Here is a 22,025-nt window from a genome sequence, read left to right on the forward strand (position 1 = left end):
AAGAAATTTGTAACTTATACGTACATGCGTCGAAATCATTTACGTGGGAAACCTTCTCTACTGTAAAAGGTGCAAACGTTGAAGTAAGATAAATAAAATTATAAAAAAAGGAGTTCACCGGTATGTAATACACTTCGCGGTATGTTTGTTATTTCGAAGTATCGGTAATAATACCCTACCTACGTGTACCTATTACAATACACACAGCACCGATCTAGACGCAAAACTTTACGATTGGCGCCAAACTGTCTGGCGTTCTGTGATTGGCTGACCAAACTCCCCACCATCGATATAATCCCTGTCAGCAGCAGCACCGTCACCATCACCAACCACCACCACCATCGCCAGCATCCCTTGCCGTTTCTCCAGCTCTCGCGCTGTCATCGATCCGATTACGTATAGTTATACGTACGTATGTATACGTTATACACGTGCACACACGTATTATACATATACGTATAATGTAGCGCCACATCGATAGGTTAGCGCGCGAGAATTATCCGCGATTTCAACACCGCGAGAAATGCAGAAAATTTCACAGCCCTTAATAACGAAGTACAGCCTGAAATCGGCGATCGCGGATTTAGCGGAAAAACGATTTCGTGCATCCCGTAAATGCAGGGGAATTTACCCTGTATTACACGCGTGTTCAATCTTCGCGGAATGTGCTATGCGTAATGAAACGACGGTTAAAAAAAATTTTGAAACATCCCGCGAAGACGATACGTTCCTACGCGTAAACATAAAGGGTGTTTCGGAGAGTATAAGTTGGAAAAGAAGGACGACTGCACGGGAGGTTGGCGATCGCATGTTCGTGGAGCGTGGAAAAGAGATGGATAAAGCTGACGGGATGCGGATTCCGAGAAGGGGAGGACATAGGCTGACTGCAAAAGCCGCAATGTGCTTGCAACTCGCACGGTTCGCGGGGCGAGCAGGCAACGAACCACTTAACGAACTTAGTGCCGTAGTGAAGCACGTTCGGGGCATTAAGGAGTGCCTATTCAAATTTTTACGATCAATATATTTCTCTCAATTAAATATATTCCTGCCCCTTTATTACACGGCCCTGCTATATGCACGAAACGGCGACTCGAGGAGATAAATTTCGCATTTATACACGTATGATCGAGTCTCCTTGTATCACTAAACTGCACGCGATGAATCGTCGGCATCGCCGTAGTTATGAATAAGCGATCCTACTCAATTTTCGATTCAGAACTATTTCGCGTCAACTATCTGTAACGAGATTCGTCTCATCGTCAAGGAACCTATTATACATCAATTCGCATGTTTGATGACCAGACTGCTGCCACGATCCGCATTCAATGTTGGGTACATGACGAACTCATGATCAATACTCCATTGCGCATGGATTAGATACATTATGCATCATTGCATACACATATCGCAACATTATACATATATTACTCACACCTACAGGAAGATACTGCGATTATTCCTTTTCTAAAGATCTGCTGTTTTCAGTAATATCCCGTGGCTATTTCTCTCACACGTTCAATGACGCACCGTCGTCGTCGTCGTCGTTCGTTTCTTGTTACACGTTATATTATAATAAACTATAAACTCCGTTCTCTTCGCGTTACACCTGTAACAAGAATAATCAAAACGAGACAAGATTAATCACCATAAATTTCGGTTAAAGAGTGTAAAAATAACACGTAACGAATACGCAGGGTTTGAAAAACGTCTAGAATCTTGCAAGAAGAAGGGAAAAAAAAAAAACAACAACAACCAAAAACAAAGTCGTTGCGTGTAATAGTTGTACAGTTATAATATTCTCTACGTTACACGAGAAATTACTGTACACATTATAGGCAGACTTTATGATCATTATTATATATGTTTGCCTATAGGGTTGTCGACGAGGATTTTACCTATACAAAAATATGTCTGTACAGGCAACGTATCCCACATGCAACATCGTGTCATCACCTACAAGGTGCATATCCGAGAATATATGAAGATAGAAAAGAAGGAAAGGTAAAGACAAAAAGAGAAGGAGAGAGAAGAGTGAAAGGCAAAGGGGTAGCGATTTTCGCGGGCAGAAATTCGGGCGAGTCTGCGGGGGTTGGGTGGGGCTGGAAGGGGGTTGGCGGCCGTGTGACGGGCGCCGGGGGTGGCGCCGCGACGCTCCGGCGCCTACCGGCCGCCGAGACGCTGCTGCTGATGCTGGGTGGCTGGATGGCTGGATGGCTGGCTCCATCCATACAGCTCCCTCTCTCTCTCTCTCTCTCTCTTTCTCTGCCCCTGCAAGAGTGCCGGGGATCGCGGACGATCCCCCACCCCCACCCCCTTCGTTCAACGCACACATCGTACAGGCACATACATAACACCTATAATACATAGGTAGATATATCTCACATCATACGTGCCCGCTAATAAACTATTCGCGTTACATGCTCTATTGTTTATTCGTCGACTTGTTTGTTTGTTTGTTTGTTTTTAACCGATTAATTATATCATACGATAGAATTAACAAAGTACGTGAGAAAACGAGAAACGAGAACAGTTTTCGATACGCGCGATCGGTTGGAATTAGGTAGTGACGGCGTGATAAAAAAAAAAAAAAAAGGTTCCTATTTTGGAAACCGTACACAGAGGTTTACTATATTACAGCCAAGTTTAAGGGAGGAATCGGCGGGGGGAGGTTGCAGAGCTGCATAGCATTTAATTTGGGAGAGTTGAAATTGATACCGATTACGTACCTACTTTTTTTTGTTAGGGTGAAGACAACCGATGTATTGTAACCTAAGTATTCCATAAGCACGTATCCGTATATTGTATAGGTATAATAGTCTAAAGACTCGCGAATCGACAGCACAACATTTCTCTCCTAATTCTCCTCCTGCTTCAGCTTATAGGTGTATATATATATATACAATAGTATATACTCAATCTTCTTTGAGTTCTTCTTCACACGGATTTTTCCTCAAGTATTCAACCGTTTTTCGGAATATAACTCAGCGTGGATTTTTGTCACGTTTATACGGAGGTTAGGTAGAACTACCTTTGGGATCATATTTCTTATACTATTACGTATACGGTATACACGATATGTGTATACGAGGGTTATAATGATCTAGCTGCGGGCTTAGATTCTATTTTATCATCCGTCGAATCACTGGAATAGCTACCGTGGAGGAAATGATACTTACTTGTAATAAAGATTCACATACGGTATAGCAGAAGTTGAATTTACAGTCGCAGTATGAGGCTCAGTTTAATACCGCATTGAATATTGTACTGTAGTCGTTGTAGGAATCTTCTTACAGAATCGGAATAATCGTCTTATTGACTATACCGTATATACGTACGAATTTCTATTGCACCCTTTTCTCCGTGTACAATGATGCAAGCATGTTATACGCATATTCCAGGGTGGCCACAACTTTTTGGGAATAAAATTCCATGAGATTTCCATTTTTCCAGTACTAGTAAGTTACTAGAACCTAAATCGTTCAGCTTAATAACTCTACGTTCGTTTCAAATTCATTTCGAATTGAAGAAAAATGTAATGTACAAAAAAGTCATTTCAAGCCAATTTGTTTTCTCGACGTAAAATGTAGACTTGTTACCTCAAAAAATCATTTCAGATTCCCATGACTGAAAACAGATACTTTCCATGACCAATCAACAAATCCCCTGAAAATTCCAGGTTTTCGATGACCCCTTTTAAATACCCTGACATTTCCAGCTATTTTCCGGGTTTTCCAGATGTGTGGCCACCCTGTATTATACACTCAATGTATACAATGTTTGCATCCTACGTATACGTATTGTTATACAACGCATTGCACAACCGTATATTATGCAACGCGTATTGTTGTCAATTTTTATTCGAGATGCAAGAAAAGAAAAGGAAAGAGGAAAGCAGCAGTTGCAGTGCCGGAAAAAGAAAAGGGCGTTACTCGACAAAAAGGGAACACAACTAATAGGGTCTTCCCACCGTAACAATCCTTCCTTCCAACCCACCCCTGTAATAAATCCCAAGACTCGGTAGGTATATAACCGTGATAACGAGATTGTGCGTCCGGCGTTAGCTGTTCAAATGCGCATACCTTACTCCTATCCAAGTTTTCTTCTTCTTTTTTTTTTTGTTTTTTTTTTGCCAAAATTTCGTTGACCGCAAATCTTCAATTTCGAAAGCAAAAGCGTTATTTTTGTATACACGAGCAACCTTTGTACCCTTGATTCGAAAATTGCCGTTGCATTATACCTGCTCGTATCCATCTACGTTACGCAATACACGTAGGTATATGTATAGATATATTTTTCGCAGCTTTGACCGGATTACATATTTTATACATATGTAGCTATGTATATAAGAATACCTGTATAATACTTGTTGTATATTTATATTAACAATCCTAATTCATACAAAGTATACACGATACGTTATCCACACACACGTGCGTACAGCATATAGGTATACATAGATACACGTGTGATGCGGATTGACACTTTACTCCGTGGCACCCCCTCCTCCTCTCGCTCACTCTCTCTCTCTTTCTCCTTCGCATCCCTCGCTCATATTTAATCCAAGTTTACCCTTGTTTGTCGAGTTTTGGGTTACAGGTCGCCTAATGGATTATCCTTATATCTCATGGTGGGCCGTTCGTCCGCGCAGGCGCGTTATTTATACACGTTATATATAAATATACCATCTGTATGTATGCATGCAGTAATACCGATGCATGTATACAACGCAGTATTGCACAATGTATTAATATATATAACTGCAGTTATGTAACGTTATTAATATTGTACATGCACGGAAGACGACCGATTTGAATCAAATCGTGTTGTTCACCACCACCTTACATAATATTATATATCCTGAAGTTACATGACAATATGCAATCGCAGGATGCAGCAATTTCACTTATTGTTAGTTTCCTGCATGCATCCTTTACTGTATGTACGATATACATATGCATATAATTATTACATATAGGCATAATATGTGCCAAAGTGCACGTTTCGCTTCTTCGCATTTCTTATATGCAAGAAGGCGTATATGATACACATGCACACATACATATATACATATATATATATATATATATATATACCGGGTTTAGATGTATTGTAAGAATAGCGGACGCATTGCGTCCGGGGGTTCATATTTACTCAACTTATTAGAAGATTTCCACCCCTGCAGCTAGTATTATGTTATACATATATGTGTGCGCGTATATATACCATAATAACGTATACTATCTACACATATACATAGTTATGTATACCTAAGAGATTTTTATCCACAGACTGACTCACTAACTGCCTATGCACTTTCATGCTCTTGTTACCTCAATGTATAGTCTTCTTTTGTCCCATATATACGTATACTCCTATGTATTATTATCTTTATTTTGCTTCTGAATTTTCTCTTACACGAGCGTTCGCAGATCGTTTCATCTACAGCGACGCAAAAAATTGACATTAACCCTTCGAGTCATGGTGGTAAGTATTCTTACCACCTATTTTATATCCATTATTTGCATATTCAGAAGACTTTTCATCATATTTCATTGCAGTTTTTTTCTATTTCTGATGGAATACCGATAGGTTTTCAATACGTGAAGAGTAATTATTGCGACGCAATGGAACCTGTGATTGTTAGAAACAAATCGATTGATTAAAATCGTTAAAATTGAAGGAACAATTCATTTCTCTCTCTTTTTGCATAGACTGTAAGTTTTTGGAGTCCCTGATTACGAATCTGAAATCGGATTTTGAAAATTCAGCATGGCAAATTTAATTAGCGACTTCGAAAACACTTACGTCGAATTTTTTTACCCGGATTTTATCAAGTTCGAAATTTTCGTCCACCACATTGGATCCTACATGTTGAATCTATAAAATTTGATTTCAGATTCAAAAACCATGACATACCATCTTGTTATAAAACTTGACTCAGCACAATAATGTACGACTCAAAGGGTTAACGTTATTATATTAATTTTCGACACGGAAACGAGAAAAAGAATAAATACACATATCAGGAATATTAGAGACTGCACTAAGAGAAATTTTTAGTTTCGGTTACCGCTCAGTCCTTAATTATTTTCATTTTTTACCAAAATAGAAAAATATAGTTCTAGGTAGAAAATGAAAATTAGATTTCTAGCTTTTACCAGAAATTCTAGTATCCGTTACTACTCTTTCTCATTGCGATCACTGTTACTATATTTTCTTGCAACTGTTGCGAAAATTTAATGCTTGTGCAACAATAAATTGATTTTAAAGCCTTATTTAACTAAAAAAGTAGAGTAAACCTCACAAACTGATATTGCGTTGAAATAACCAAAAAAGGATCGACAATTGCGCAAAATGGTTAGGCGGAGCTCGTTTTTCGTAATTCCAACAATATTCAAAAAGTTTTTTTAACGATACCTGTTTTACTGAATTTTTCTAGTTACTGTAACAAATGAAATTTTTCTCAGTGTAGGTAAACACGGTATAGGTGGGTATACCTTATCAATACATCGTGTCTGGAAACGGAGCCATAGATTAAGTATATATAATACCATCTACATATAAATATAACATGTTATGAAAACGATGATGGCTTTTACCGTGATAAGCATTACGAGCCCAATTTTCCTGTCCCATACGTATTTCATTTCATATATATTTAATCACTATTCTTCATTTATCTACACATAAGTACCTATACGTGCACTGATTTGGCCGTATATAAAATGGTATCGCATACTTATTGTTAGTTGTTAGGCTTATAACTTGATATATTTATAATATTAATGGGATAACGAGGAAGACTCCTACTGTAATCGCTGTATGTAACGAGTTTGCTTGTTTATCCCTCGTCTATAACTAAATACGAGAAATATCCCGCCTGCATTCATAATACAACCGCCGCCGTGAAAATTGCCGAATAATTTCAAATTAGATCGTGCTCGTCATGCTTGCCCCATAATTTTTGCATGGTAACGAACCTTTCCGTTACGCTTGTTTATACGTGTAGAATTATATGTAATCGTATGTATCGAAATATACAATACCGCACAAAGAAGAAAGGACTTGAAAAAAAATTTTTTAAAATTTGTAGGGGACGTTGTAGAAATAAAAATAATAATAATAACAACAACAGGACAACGTCGTTGTGTATTATTCTATACTTCGTTGAACGCGTCGTCGCGAATTATTTTCTTTCCTTCCTTTTTTCATATTCTTTGAACGCGTTTCTCCAACAACTACTCGTGTATCATAATTTGTATAAAAACCATATAATCGTATTTTCGTTTTTCAAATTCAACATCACGCGTTAACCCTTTGAGTCACGCGTTATTGTGCTGAGTCAACTTTTGTAAAGAGATAGTATTATATGGGTTTTGGGTTCGCTGATTACGAATCTGAAATCAGATTTCAAAGAATCAGGATGGCGGATCCAATGTGGTGGACAAAAATTTCAAATTTGATCAAATCCGGTCATTTAACTCTACGAACGGGTTTTCGGGGTCGCTGATTACGAATTTGAAATCAGATTTTGAAAATTCAACACGGTGAATCCAATCAACGATACAACAATTTACATTATGCCGCAATGATTACCCTCCAGTACCTATTGAAAATCTGATAGGATATTATCAGAAATTGTAAAAAACCGCCAAGAATTATGTTGAAAAATTCTCTAAATATATAAAAAAAAAAATGGATATACGATAGGTGTTAAAAAAACGATCCTTACTGTAATATCCTCAATAAATACAGAACGACAGAGAAAGTGACAAGGGAAGTGGGAAAAAAAAACCGCACAACAACGACAAGGACAACGGAAAATAAATAAATCAGGGCAAAAAAGAGGAGAAGCAAAAAAAAGCCTGCAGGACTGATGTCTCCCATAATTGCTAATTTTTACCGTACATAAGTGAATGATTTCTGATTTTAGAGCACGAACCGCATAGTGAAAATATTGAAGGTACTGTGCTTATGATGTTTTGGGTATACGAATTGCCTCAGTCGTCTCGTCTCGTCTCATCTCATCTCATTTCATTTCATTTCATTTCATCTCATTTCATCTCGTCTAATTGTCAGTGCGGCTGGACAATTAGCATCGCGCGTGCAGAAACAATTAGGTCTAATGCATCGGACTGCAAAGCCACAACAAGACGACGCCTGCTGCATTTCTCCACCGCCATGGCGGTCATGCTTGATACAAATCGCTCTGAACGCCCTTTCGTTACATTAGAAAGAGTCGAAACTACTCGATTCTGGGTGCTGCTGCTCTGCTGGTGCAATGGGATAATTCGATTGACGCGCAGGAGACTTAAAATGTTGTACCTTACATGTATACGTACGAATACCCTTTTTTCGTGATTGACTTATAGATTAATGATTACAGCCGCGTATGCATACAACTCATAGTTACAGCGATTAAAATTATATTTTTTCTCATAATACCTAAACAGTCTTTTAATCATATAACGTGTTGATTTTAATTTCTCTCGCGCTATATTTTCGTCTTTCGTATCGATAAAAAATAAAACAACTACGGACAATTATATAACGTGTTAACACACTTATTCAGTAATTGAACGGCGTTAATTTATTTCTGCATTTATTTTGCTGAATCGACGGTACATTGTGACGCGTATGACATTACACATAACTATAATGTATGTTTTGAATATCTCGTTAATTGTTCCGACATCTCTTCTCTCTCCCTCCTTTTCTTTTCTTGGTTTTCGACTACGTGTATCTTTTATTTTCTTCTCTCATTGTCAGTTCTTGAACAAGCCACCGCAGCGTCAGCTAGATCTCTGAATTTACATTACGACGAAAAACCTTTTTTACGATACGCACATATATATATATATATACATACATATACACATTCATATGTTATACCTTGAACTAAATGCCTGCCTAATGACGAATCCATGATGCATGTCCGTGACGAACGAATTGCGTCATAATTATGACCGATCAATTCATTGAATGAAAGTGTAAAAAAATGTTCAACGTGAAGTTAAATTGTATAGTATGCATCGGTTATGGATTGAACGATGGTAATCAATTACGTTATTATTATAGAGAAACAAAATATGACCACTTAGCAAATTTGTTTTTATTTTAGAACCGGAATTATAGACTGGAAGTGATAAAAATCGTCGAAAAAATGTAATCGGAAATGGCGGTGTATAATTTCTAGAACAAACGCAGAAAAATGATGTAGTCGTAAATTACAATTCTCCGTGACAAATTATACATATACGTGTAATATGTTATAAAAATAATTTCATCGAGGATTCCCAGACTTATATAAAAATATAAACTTTATTATTATTATTATACGTAACGTGAGGTTTCGTTTCCGCTGCAAGTAAATAATTATAAACCGCTCACGAGATAATTTTTTTTTTTTTCAAACAAATTGTCGTTCACAACGAGGGCGGATCAATTTCTTGAATATTTTCGATCCTGGTGAAACTGTGTAATATAATTTACATCCACACAAATTGGCGAGGAATAAAGACGAAGAAGAAGAAGTGGGGGTGGTTAAAGTGTGATTAAAACGCTGAATATAGACCTTCCTTCCTTCCTAATTTTACTACATACGTCTTCTTCCCTGCTCATCAGCAGTTCTTCTTCTTCTTCCTCTTTCTCCCACCTGGACCCGGCAGTTTCTTCAGAATATGATTTTCCCAGCCTATTTCCGAGCCTCAACGACGACGACGACGACGCTTCGCGACCTCTCTATTTATAAAAACTTGTGCCGGAACTTACTAATACTAATTTCTGTCCCCTCCCATGTTGTAATACATATATACATGTGTCAAATGTTGGGAGATCTGACTTCGGTACAACGAGTGAAACATATGATAAGAAACAACGAAAAAAAAAATCCGAGTATATAAAAATCAGCGAAGGAGTAAAAATTAATTCACAAATCGGTGATTATGTTTTCTCTATACATTCTGCTGTCGAGTTACTTTCCCGCTAGTCCATTGATCCGTAACGTTACAATCGACACGTGGGACAGACGTAAAGTATGTATACGTATAAGAATTTGATCAATCAATTAGTCGATTTATAGACGTGTGACCAGAAATAAGGCAGGCAAAGAGAAGCTTGCAAGGCGAAGGCAAAAGGCAGCTGTGTTTATGCGTGAACCTCAAACGCAGCCCACGTCCAGCAACCAAGGCAAGGCAAGAGGATAGAAGAACGCGTTATGTGTGCGCTTGTGGATAGACGTAAAATACACACAAGCAGCTCGAGAATATCGATGATAACATTCTGTACAAGACTAGAACACTGCCTGCTGATCTCTGGGGAACAAAACGTATCGAATTATTTGAAGAGAAATAATCAGACGTTCCCAGTTCCCTATCGTAGTTAGACTGGTATTGTTGCTATCTTGCAATTAGTATTATCGGCTATGCGGAAAATATTCATGCGCACGTTATCGTCGATGATATGAAAACGAATGAATCCAAATTTTTCAGACGAGAGGAAAGAAATTGATCTTAGACGTGTGTGTAAACAAACGGTCGGCCTAATTGCGTTGATACAAGTAAAAGAGAGACGGGATGGAATAATTGGCGTTATTCCTAACCTGTCAATTGTTTCTCAACCTCCTCTTTGACTCTAATTCTGAATCACGTCTATTTCGAGTGATGAATATATATGTACCTTGTACGCTACTACAGAGAGAAGCGAATGAATGATACACGCGTGAGAGTCGCGGTGTTTATCCGTACGGTCAAAATAGGCGAACGTCAGTCACAATAATATCATCGAGCTTCGCGATTCGCCGGGGGTGTAGAATTTCTCCCCTTTTTAGTGCCACTCGTCAGGGAGCTGAGCGAGAGGGATGAGAATCGCAGCAGCAAAAGTAAAAGTAACGCGATTGTGTAAATACGAAAACCCAAGTTGAGTAGCGAGCAGGGAACGCGGCAACATCGCTTTCCAGGTACTAACACGGTCAGCGGGACCGCAAGACTGAGTGTGTGAGAAAGAGAGAGACAGAGTGAGAGAACGGGAGTAGAGACGGAAAAACGCCCATCGTAGTAGGACATCTCCATAAATCGCATGGTTTAGGGAAATGACAGTAATAAGAGAAGTGAGGAATGGATATAAAAGGAGTGAGGCAGAGAGACAGAGAGAGAGAGAGAGAGAGAAATGTAGATACTACAATAGGCAAAAATAAAATCAATAAACTTTCGAAGTTTCTTTAGATCGTCGGAAATATTCATCGCGTTGTAAAAATTGTCTGGCTACGTACCGTGCGTAGATTATCCTGCACATAGGTGGTCAAAACAACAACCCCCGATCCTCGTTGGCAATACTAGTCTCTCCGCCCCGTGTCTTAAATAAATCAATTGTCACACCGCCACTCTTAGCCTCTCTTCGGCGGATCGAGAACCAACCACCCGAACTACACCAGCGCCAAATCAGAGTCAGCGACTTAATTCCGCATTCCGCGTTCCGGTTGTCGAAACGACGGAATTTCGTCAAGGATTTGATTTCCGAATTCTTGAATAAGTGACGATCGTCGGTTCGTTCCTGTTACTGTAGTTGCTTTCTCACACAATCTTTGGACAGATTTTTTCGTCCTGTCGAACGGTTTGTAATTCAGTCGGACTTTTTCGGAGTCACCGCAACACTGTCAAGTTGTCGATAATTTCCAGCACCTCGTAACTCGCGGTTCAATTCCGACGGACCGCTGTTCGAATCTTAACAAAACAACACACGATCGCACCGACTCGAATCGACTTTCGTATGTTTAACGACGAGGTGGATTATTTCAGGTTGTTTTTCACACGGTTAATACGATCGTCGATCTTTTGACCCCGTTCTCTCTCTTGTTCCAGATTCTTCTTCGATCTGTAAACTTGTTGATTCGGTATCGAAAACGGTGTTCGAATCGTCGGAACGATTAGATCGCGCGCTCGTGTACAACAAGAGATGAAACAAAACGAACGAAAGAGAGAGAGAAAGGGAAGGTCGAGAACTCGACGTATGTACGTTTCGTCGAGTTTCGGAATCTTTACCGTATAAGGAAGCGCGCGCGTTAAATGATCGCCAAAAATGCGAACGGCGTTTACCTTGCGTCTCGTGTAAAAAAATTGCTTGCTCTTCAACGGTTTATCCGTTATTTACTTCTTTTTTCAAGATTCGATGGCCAATCGTCACGCGTCGAACTTTGAATTTAAACACACTTGGCTTCACTCTCGCCGCGGTTTTTCATTTGCACGTTCTAGCGAGACGGGGATAAATAGAAGAGAAGACTGAATAAAGTACGAAGATTTGATATTGTTAAGCGGAAGGCACGCTTTGCGCGTGACTCGCACGTCGTACACAATAATGCACGATACAAATTAACCAACCAACTAAAGAAATTATAAGTATACGAGTTCGGTCAGTCGTCGTTTTGCGGTCGCTGGCTGATTCAGCCTCCTGACATTGATATCGCATCGTTTCATGCGATACAATATACCCTTATATGGCGAACGGGAGGAAAAGCCATAGAAAGGAGAAACGAACTGCGCAAAATGTGCATATACATAGAGATGTACACAAACATTTCCAACATACAGCTTCCTCCCTGACTAGATAATGTTCATCCGTATCCTGTTATGACTCTGAATATTCAGTTACAATATGAGACATAGAGAGAGAGAGAGAATGAGAGACGGAGAGAGAGATGTTGACGCTTAAAAACTCGGCAATTAAATATGCGTGTAAATTTTTACGTCATTCTTTTGTTTTGATATTACATCAACGGAGAATTTTTCCCCGTATAAGCCGTTGTGCGAAGAAATGCATATAATAACATCGTAATAACAACGTCACAAGGAATTTGCAATTTAAATAAATAATTTCAAACTACAAAGAAAAATAATAAGTTATTAAGTAACGGGAAGCCCGTAACTGCTGGAATCTCTGATCAGCTTGCGAAACAGTTTCACTCACATATTATACCGTAAGGCATGTGATACATGCGTTGGGCTGCAAGCCGAGATACGAAATGCGGAGAGACTGGGTTTGTTTGTTTGCATAACGTACAACCAGATTCTGTGGGCGCAGTTGATCGGTTTACTAAAAAGGGGCATGCGAAGCCCACACTCGATGTTATACCTGCATGGTGTGGAAACCGACGAATTAACACGCTATTAAACGATGCTGCTGCCGCTGCTTTCGCATCGTCGAAATTAGGGGAAAAAAGTCAAGATTCGTGATAGAAAACAGATGAAAATAGAATTTAAAGTTACCTATAGAAAAATCTGAAATTTGAAACCAATTGTGAGTTATTTACCCCCAAGGAGAGTCAAAAACAAACAACAACCTTGACCGTATTTGCTTGTATCTTTTTTTTCTGTCGAGAACTGAATCTAAAATTAATTCTCTGATCCGAAAAAAATGGATTTTCAAACTTTCGATCAGGTCGAAGCAATTGGGGTTAAGTGAAAAAAAAATTGAAAAAAACAGATCGCAATGAATTGAGGGGATAAAAACTACACATGGGAAGTTGAATTGAAAAACGAACCAAGTTTGAAGATTTCAGATGAATTTTCTCTTCCACGCCTGCAGCGTGCAGGTACATACATTACCGACGATTCGTTTCCAACCTAATCCTGAAGGCGGACACACCCATGATATGCGTGCGTATAATAATAACTAACGGGATGTATTAAATATAAATACGAGCAATGTAACGTTAAATTATCATGCAAATGCGGAAAAAAGACGTGTCAGCTGCGCAATTTCCTTTAATATTCTTTTATCTTCGATAATCGTTTCAAACCCACCACGGAAGTGGTGAAAATAATACGTGAAATGTGTGATTACATTTATATACACACACATGCATATAACACATATCATGTGACAGACCGCAAGTTCTCAATTTATCACGCGAAGAACTTCGACGCTTATCTATTATATGATATATGTACGATAGAGGAACGTTTTTCCATCGAAGATTGAAGGAAAAAATAATCGAATTTTCTGGATATTCCATACTCTGTTTTAATTTTAATTCTCCAAACTGATGCCGCTTATTTTGTTTCCATCTTCAAAATGAACAACTCTCGCATAGTTTCACATCGAACGATTGCAGGCCGCGACAGTTTTCCCGAGTCCTTTTCACAACCAACATGTGCTGCCACCCATCGACGGTACGGCGAATGACGAAAAAGCCCGGGTGGCGAAAGATTCGAACTAATGATATAAATTGAGATATTCAATAATCAAATATATTATACGCGACTTTTGTCACAGGGTAATGGAAGATTTTTTAAACGTGCAAGAAGAAGAGAAAATCGTCGTAGAGATTCAATTTTGGTGTATTGATTAACTTTTCAATGAAAATTTGATCATTTTCTCTCGTCTGTAATAATTGTGCATACCGTTGGAATGGCAAACATTGTCACTTCACACTTAAGCTTATTGGCGCCAAAGAGAAGAAGGTATAACTCCGTATTGTATCACCAGTATTATTACTCCCGCCTTCTCTTCTATCCGCTCAATTATCTGTACACGTTAAACAATAAACAGCTTTCATAACGAGAATTAATCCATTGATTTCTAATTGTTAATAAGCGATCCACCTAAATCCAACACAGACTGCGTAATACCCTTCCATTCCAGCTAACTTATTCTTGGTCCGAAACAAAATGCGAATTCGATTCTATACGAATTATGTGACAGTGACTGGCGATGAAGCCGACGTGAGAGATTGAGAGTCATTGTCATATAATTCTTATAGAATCGAACTTGCATTTTGTTTCGCACCGATAGCCGGAGAGGGAAGGCATTAATGAATATTAGTGTACGATGTGTTTCCATATAAATAGACAAAAAAGCTGAACGGTTCCTCAGATATATCACTTCCGATTCGTTCGCCTACGAAATCGGTTTGGACTTTCGGGGCATTGACAAGGGGAAGATTCTAAGAAGAGTGTAACAGTCTGGAATAGCGGGAGGCTTTTTGAACCACGTCTCCACTCGGAGTGCACCAGAGAATGAGTTGCGCGATTTTCCAGATAACCAAACAATAGATTGTCCGTAAAATTGGGAGACACATGCCCATGATCGCAAGACGGATAAGTCCCATGCATAAAATTATTACCGATTATAATTAAACGATTCAATGTAAAAATCATTCTTTGGTAAAGGTTCAAAGTTTCTCTGTTCCTTTCAGGGTTCCGTACCTCAAAAAGAACAAACGGAATCCTAATAAGATCACTTTTTTATTGTCCATCCATCTGTCAAGACCTTCTTCCTCAGGAACTGGTAGAGGTATCAAGATGAAATTAATATCAAATACTAAGATTCACGGTTCCTTGGGGGTGTAAAAAATTCAAGCTTCTAAGTCAATGCAATCGAAAGATACGACCATTTGTGTCACATATTTTGATACTCGCAAATTTACTTATCAGAACCTATGGGGTACACTTCCCGTTCACCTGGAATCATGTTTAGAGAAAAAAAAGGATTCAAAGCACAAGTAAAAGAAGAAGCACAAAAATAGTTAATTTATACTTATATCAAATTAAAAAAATAATGAAGTTTGTACGAAACCCTCAGGGAGCGAGTTCTACTCGCACTTGTCCAGTTTTTTCTTGTGCTTCTTTTGCCTAACGAACAAAGAGGTGAGAAACATATCGGAATGAAGCGAGAAGTATCTACATAAGGCCAATCCATCGCATGCGAATCAAAAGGACGAGGCATCGACGTGCTGGAAATTGGCAAAGTATTGCCGGTTCACGATCAGTGTCTGCAGACTTGTATAACTGGTTGTTTTATGTGTCGCCAGTTAGGTGTTAGCAATTTGGTCACCATTGTTCCGCAACTACAATTTATTCCCATAGAGATATTTATATACAATCTCTATGTTTATTCCCGGCCGCGGCAAGGACACGGCAGTTACTTGGCATCTGGTAAGGATTGCAGTATCTTAATAAAACGCGTTACATTACATATTATGCGAGAGAATAAGCAGAAGAAGAAGAAGAAGAAGATCGAGTAGAAAAGCCAAAGATCCGCTGTTCCTCGAATAAAAGTGGAGCCGAGGAGTCGCGAAAAAGAAACGAGAGATAAAACTATATGACAAGAGAAATCGGGAAGGAGGAGTGAGAGAGATCAGAGAAGTTTGGCCGGGAAACGTAGACGAGCTGGCGCATCGCCACTCATCCTCTCCTCTCCTCTCCTCTTATTACTTCTTTTTGCCGAGCTACTGCCACTGCTGCTAGTTTATATTTATTACCAAACTAGGGAGAAACGGAGATACATACATATATAAACACACACACACCATATATATATATAATGTACAAAAGCGATGCGACCCAATGCTCTCATCTTGCTCTGCGATTCCATCTTCCGATGGTGTGTCCTTTTGGTATGTATTATATGTGTATGTGTGTACTTGTATGTATATATGGGTATTATACATGTCCGTCGCAATTTACTGAGCGCTCTGGCAATCGATCTCTATCTTTATTGCCGAGATCCGGTACTGCAGATATAGACGAATAGATGGACGGACGAATATGGATGGACTGCACACTGCACGGTATGGTTCTCCCTCCAACCATGAAAGTAGAATTTTAACCACACGTAGCCTGCATAACGCGAATCTAACCAACCTGAGGCTTGCATGACCTGAAAAAACTGATGATTTGCCTTGCGTATATGACAATAAATTGTAAATGTAGACGATTAACCGAGGAATAATATAATAATGTGTAGACAAAACGGGGATTCGCTTCGAAAACAAGGGTGGAGGATTTAACGGGTACGTGAAGTTGTTTTCTCTTTTATATATTTTTTTAGCTCTGTCGCATTGCGAAGAGAAAAAATTCGCGACCAGAAAGCGCAAATGCGGAATGGCTGGCGCATCGCATAAAAACAATAGTAGTGGTAGTAGTAGTAGTAGCAGTAGTGGTAACTCCGCGGAGGATTCGTCGTCGTGTAAGGGTGGTACAAAAGAGGAAACGGGAGGAGGGTTGGGTGGGAATATGTTTTGCCAAAACCCGGTGGCGTCTGGCTGGCGCCAAGAGGGCTGCGCCTTCTCCTCCACCTCCTCAAACTCGGTATACAACCCCCGGTTTACACGCCGCCAACACAGATATAACTTTTCTTTGCAGAACCGCGATCGCAGCTCCCGCGTTCCGCACCCTAGATTCTAGATTCTTGTAGAGTTTCCGTCAAGATTGATTGTATATATAAGGGAAGGAGAGAGAAGGAGGGAAATCACTGCTCGACGTCCCGCGGATATAATGTTTTGCAAACATGAAGAGGAACGGAAAAGAAACAGGCATGTTGTGTGTAATGGTCGTTCTGGAAGAAAACTTATGTAACTATACGGGTACGAAAACTTTGCAGTTTTCTCAAGATGCTATCAATTTCATATTGATAATCTTTAGTTCTGCACAGATCAGATCCGGTGCATGGAGAAAGATTGGACGTTGACATCCCCTGTCTACAATTTTTTATACAGCCATACAAAGAGAAATAAAATACTAGAAGAAGAAGAAGAAGACGAAAAAAAGTAGAGTTCCTGACGTAAGAAACGACAAGGAATTAAACTGAATTTTTGCACATTATTCCCAGGAGTAAACACGGCGTGTATTAAATTTTCAATAAAGAAACGCGAGTCGTGTATAATAATATTTCGATGCTGTGGTACCTTGCGCACAATTGCGAGTCTACGGTTAATAAAAGAGACCCGAATGCTGAATATTACGGCTTGTCGTAAAAATAAGATTTCTTCAATTCGTCGTGCCGAGCGCCAATATAGCGCATGTATAATTAATAACCTGCAGATTAATGTACGCGAGATGTAGTCACGGGTAGTGTGATATACATATATTATAAAAGGATGCGCGCGATGGAGAGAAGAGAAGATCCTCCTGGGGTGTATTTAGGTCCGCATCATCATCGCGGTCTAAAACGATCGTTGCGGAATCTGAATAAGAATTAGCCTGAAATGGGCTGTGAGCTGGGTCGAGTGGTTCGTTGGGAGGCTCACGCCAGCCTCGGATATTAGGCACGGGACTAGAGGGGCATGTCGTGTATATTGCCGCTCTTTCATATGTTAAAAGCATTGTCTGCTCCTGCACAGTGTATGAAATATCGCGCGTTGTTAGAGAACGAGTGTGCAGATCAGAGAGTGAAAAACACCGTGTTGCAAATATGTAGAGGAAAAGCCTGCGAGCTGGTGTCCGTTTCGAATAACACAGGTCAAAAGAGAATAATTTTTGTTTGGGTTTCTATTGAGATAAGTAAATTTCGATTCTATACATCGAATAATGAGCAAAAACTTTATTTATTACTTGTAAAGTTTGTTTTTGTCTTTTTTACGTTGCTAATTATAAGTCTTGATGTTTTTCGTTGATAGCTGTTATAGGTGCCTGTTCCGAAGAGAAAGGAAAACGTTTTCACCAAAATGTGATGGACTTTAACGTTATCAACGTTATCAGGGGCAGTGTAATGAGAGCATTATGGGTGATTACGTTTGGGGTTTGATACGAGAAAGTTCATACGAAAATAAAAGAAGTGCGAAAAATATTTATTTAAAAATTTTTTTTATCTATTCTTTTACATTTTTAGTCTATTGTTGATTATTAGTTTTTAATAAAAGCGATTTGAATGCAAAACTGAAGTTTGTTTAATTGTTATTTACAACGGTGCTTGAGAAAATAGCTAATTTTTCCATAAAATACGAAAAATATCGTTTTGGTTTCTACAAAAATAAACTTTATCTTGTAAAACTGTTCTTTCATTTATTAGCCACGTAGACGGAATGAAAATTTGACATCTGTAACTCAGACTCACAAGTTGTGTTGACCGGTATAATCGATCCTCAACCGGATGCTCATTCGTGATTACAGACCTATTGTTTCATCACACTTCTGTGTATACAGGGCCCAGTCCACCAATTATCAACAAATGAACGGGACGTCAAAAAATCGATTTGACTGAAATATTTTGCGTCTTGTAGTGTGTACTAAGGTATAAAAATTTCACTAAGTTTGAACCTTCCAGTACTCACAAATACCACATCAAAGTTTATCGTTTCGACCTAATTGAGGTTTAAACGCGAGTTGTTTTCGTATCGTTATCATAAAACAAAAAAAAATGTATGAAAAAATAGTCATCTTGTGAGAAAAATTCTCATCTTTCCGAATATGCTATTCATTTCTGGACAATTTTTCGTAATCAATCTCAAAAAGACGTTTTTTCGAATTTTTCATATAAGATGCCTATTTTTTCATAATTTATCTTATGCCGATAACGATACAAAAACAATTCGCGCTTAAACCTCAATTAGGTCGAAATGATAAACTTTGATGTGGCATTTCTCGTGAACAGCAAGTCCGAGAAGGTTCAAACTAGGTGAACTTTTCAATATTATTAAACACTACAAGAGGTAAAAATTTCAGAAAAATCGATTTTATGACGTCCCGTTTGTTTGTTGATAATTGGTGAGCTGGTCCCTACATAGCGTCTTTTCTACCATCGATGTGCAGAAGCAAAGATAAAATAACAAATTCTTGCATGTCTCCCCGAAAGTAAAACGTATGAAAGAGAAAACTACCGCTTCCCTCAATAACCAAGTTCTGTTCGATGACCGTTGGCTTTTATTGATTTTCTCTATCTTATTCCGTACCGACCGAGTCTTGTTTTCCCAATGAAGAAAGAGAAGCCAGGCGAATTCTAACCCCAAACAAATGACGGTCGGAGATTTTTTTGTCACGTTTGCGGAAGTGACGTTGTTAGCTGCCATGGAGCAGTAGTGGTTCTGGCTTCTATACATGGAAGAGCGTATAGTCGCGGTGATTCCGGAGTGCAGGAATCATCCCCAGTCAAGTCCAAGTTCGCGCTTGACTGGCTTTTCAGATTCTGAAGAATCACCCAACCCGCCATCGCACCCCAACTGCAGAACGTCGTAGAAATCGCTAACGGAAACGGATGCACCGGAAGCCGGGAGCTACCGGGGAATTTCTATTCTCGCTTACGTGGCTTGGTGGTGGCTTTTCGACTCAGTATCATAGATGACGTGTACATGCACCATGGGTACACATACATATACTAAGTCAGTAGAGTCCCGTGCCGATCGGGAAGAAGGAGTTTTGCATCGATGACACGAGGATCGCTGCGGCACGTGTCGGTATAAAAGACTATTTGTACCGTTCATCAATCATCCCCATGCGTCTCCTCGATCACGCTTCACGGGACAATAACGCACCCGGGAAAATAAGAATTAATAGATATAACGATATCTCGCCAGTGTTTTTACACATACGTATCTCTTACTGCACGAGAATGAAGGAGTCAACAAGGGTTCTTTGAGTAAATGCAGAATTAGCTGGATGAGTTGACTTGTCTTCGATTAACGGGAATTTTGAAGGGGAACCTATACCCAGATAGCGCACTTATCCAAAGGCTGACTATCGTTCGAATACAAAAAGTTGACGGTTCGTCAAATTAAAAAAATGCCGACGCGTTGTTGACAAAAACTAGACGAAGGGTCGGCTATTCTTGAATGGCTATAGATCGTCAAAAAACTAAACTCAAAGTTGACATGCAGTATACTTCGTGTTTGGGAACGTCATTTGAAATGCCAAGTATAAGGCAATGCGACTGGACAGCCCGTTGTCAAATGTGGAAACTCGAGTCAAAAGTTTTTCACGTTTTTCAGACAAATAATTGTTAAATATTGTCAATATCTGGTGGCGGTTAGACTGACTAATCGATATCTCATACTTGACGTCAGCTGACTATTAGTTCATGTAATTAGCCTACTTGCAAATTATTGCTTTTTTGTCTTGACTGTTCAAAGTCAACTGAAAACCTAATAATAGTTGACGTCGTGTCTTGCCTTTACCGTGACATTTCAGAGGACATTCGAGCACTCCTGGTCGGTGTACGGTCAACAATAGGCTCGTAATATGCTTATTCCCAGTTGACTTGGAATAGTTGACTCAGAATTTCAGACGATGTTCAGTCAACTAACAGTCAACAGTGTGCTACCTGGGATAAACTCTGAAAACTTTGCAAACCGATGACGGATTGCGTAACTAAGAAAAAATTGGATGAATAGATGAACAATCTGTCTAATCGCGAAGTTGAACTTGGTAATCTTAGTGTAACGAAACGCTGGAAGAGAAAAATCACTATTATGCAACTCTGAAGCAGTTCAGATTGAAAATAATGAGCATGTTCGGTTGCTGGAAATTCGGAGACAATCCCAAAGTTACGAAATAGCCAGTTCGCCTAAAAATCCACAGTTATAACGTTACGGCCTTCTCCAACTTTACGTCCAATAACCAACTCCGGCAGTCTAGCGCTATAAACTCATTGAGAAGTTTCTGCAATTGCAGAGAAACAAAGAAAACGAGATTCGTACAGAAAATGGGGCGTTATAAAGTCTCCCCGACGTGCCGTAGCCCCTACGATACATTTGGTAAAAAATGAAGAGGCCGTCGTACAGAAGGGTTTGAATACAATTATCAGCGGTACATCCTATCAATTATATTATACAATCTACACGCGTACTATACGCAATTATACCGTTATTGTGATAACGGTCTAGTATTCGGCGAGTGTGTCCCCGAGGCAGGAGGACTATTTAACGAGCAAGCAAGCAAGCCCAACCCCCGGCATTGGAGGCAGCAGCCGTGGAGGATCGAAGTGGCAGGAGGGCCGTTGACGCATCCGTTCTAAATCGTCGTGTGTTAATGGGATAACACTTAAATCGAAAGCTGTACGCGAAGGAACATTTGGCGACGACGGGGAAACGGAGATAGATAGAGAGAGAAGGACATTAGTTTTGTTAGGATGACTGCAGCGAATGAATGCCAACAACTCACTCGTGTACAATTATAAAATACACACGTCAGGAGTTGGATAAGATAATGTCTCGCTGCTTCATCCCACTTGCAACGATGTACATGTATATATATACAGCTATCTATGAGCAATTTTCTAACGACTCGATCAAATCCGCTGAAGTATGAGTACTGTAGGTA

At 39.4% G+C, this 22,025-nt stretch overlaps 2 long non-coding RNA genes across 2 annotated transcripts; one reads left to right on the forward strand and one right to left on the reverse strand.

The window, feature by feature from the left end:
- Nucleotides 1–9,411: 9,411 nt before the first annotated feature.
- On the reverse strand, nucleotides 9,412–12,421 carry LOC124304128 (uncharacterized). The gene is made up of 2 exons (XR_006908065.1): nucleotides 11,270–12,421; nucleotides 9,412–9,741 (listed from the first exon to the last, which is right to left on the reverse strand). It is a non-coding gene; the product is annotated as an uncharacterized LOC124304128 (long non-coding RNA).
- LOC124304127 (uncharacterized) lies at nucleotides 10,745–14,556 on the forward strand. Its single transcript, XR_006908064.1, has 2 exons — nucleotides 10,745–10,957; nucleotides 14,269–14,556. It is a non-coding gene; the product is annotated as an uncharacterized LOC124304127 (long non-coding RNA).
- Nucleotides 14,557–22,025: the final 7,469 nt, after the last annotated feature.

This window comes from Neodiprion virginianus, chromosome 4 (genome assembly GCF_021901495.1).
Source record: "Neodiprion virginianus isolate iyNeoVirg1 chromosome 4, iyNeoVirg1.1, whole genome shotgun sequence".
Classification (NCBI taxonomy): domain Eukaryota; kingdom Metazoa; phylum Arthropoda; class Insecta; order Hymenoptera; family Diprionidae; genus Neodiprion; species Neodiprion virginianus.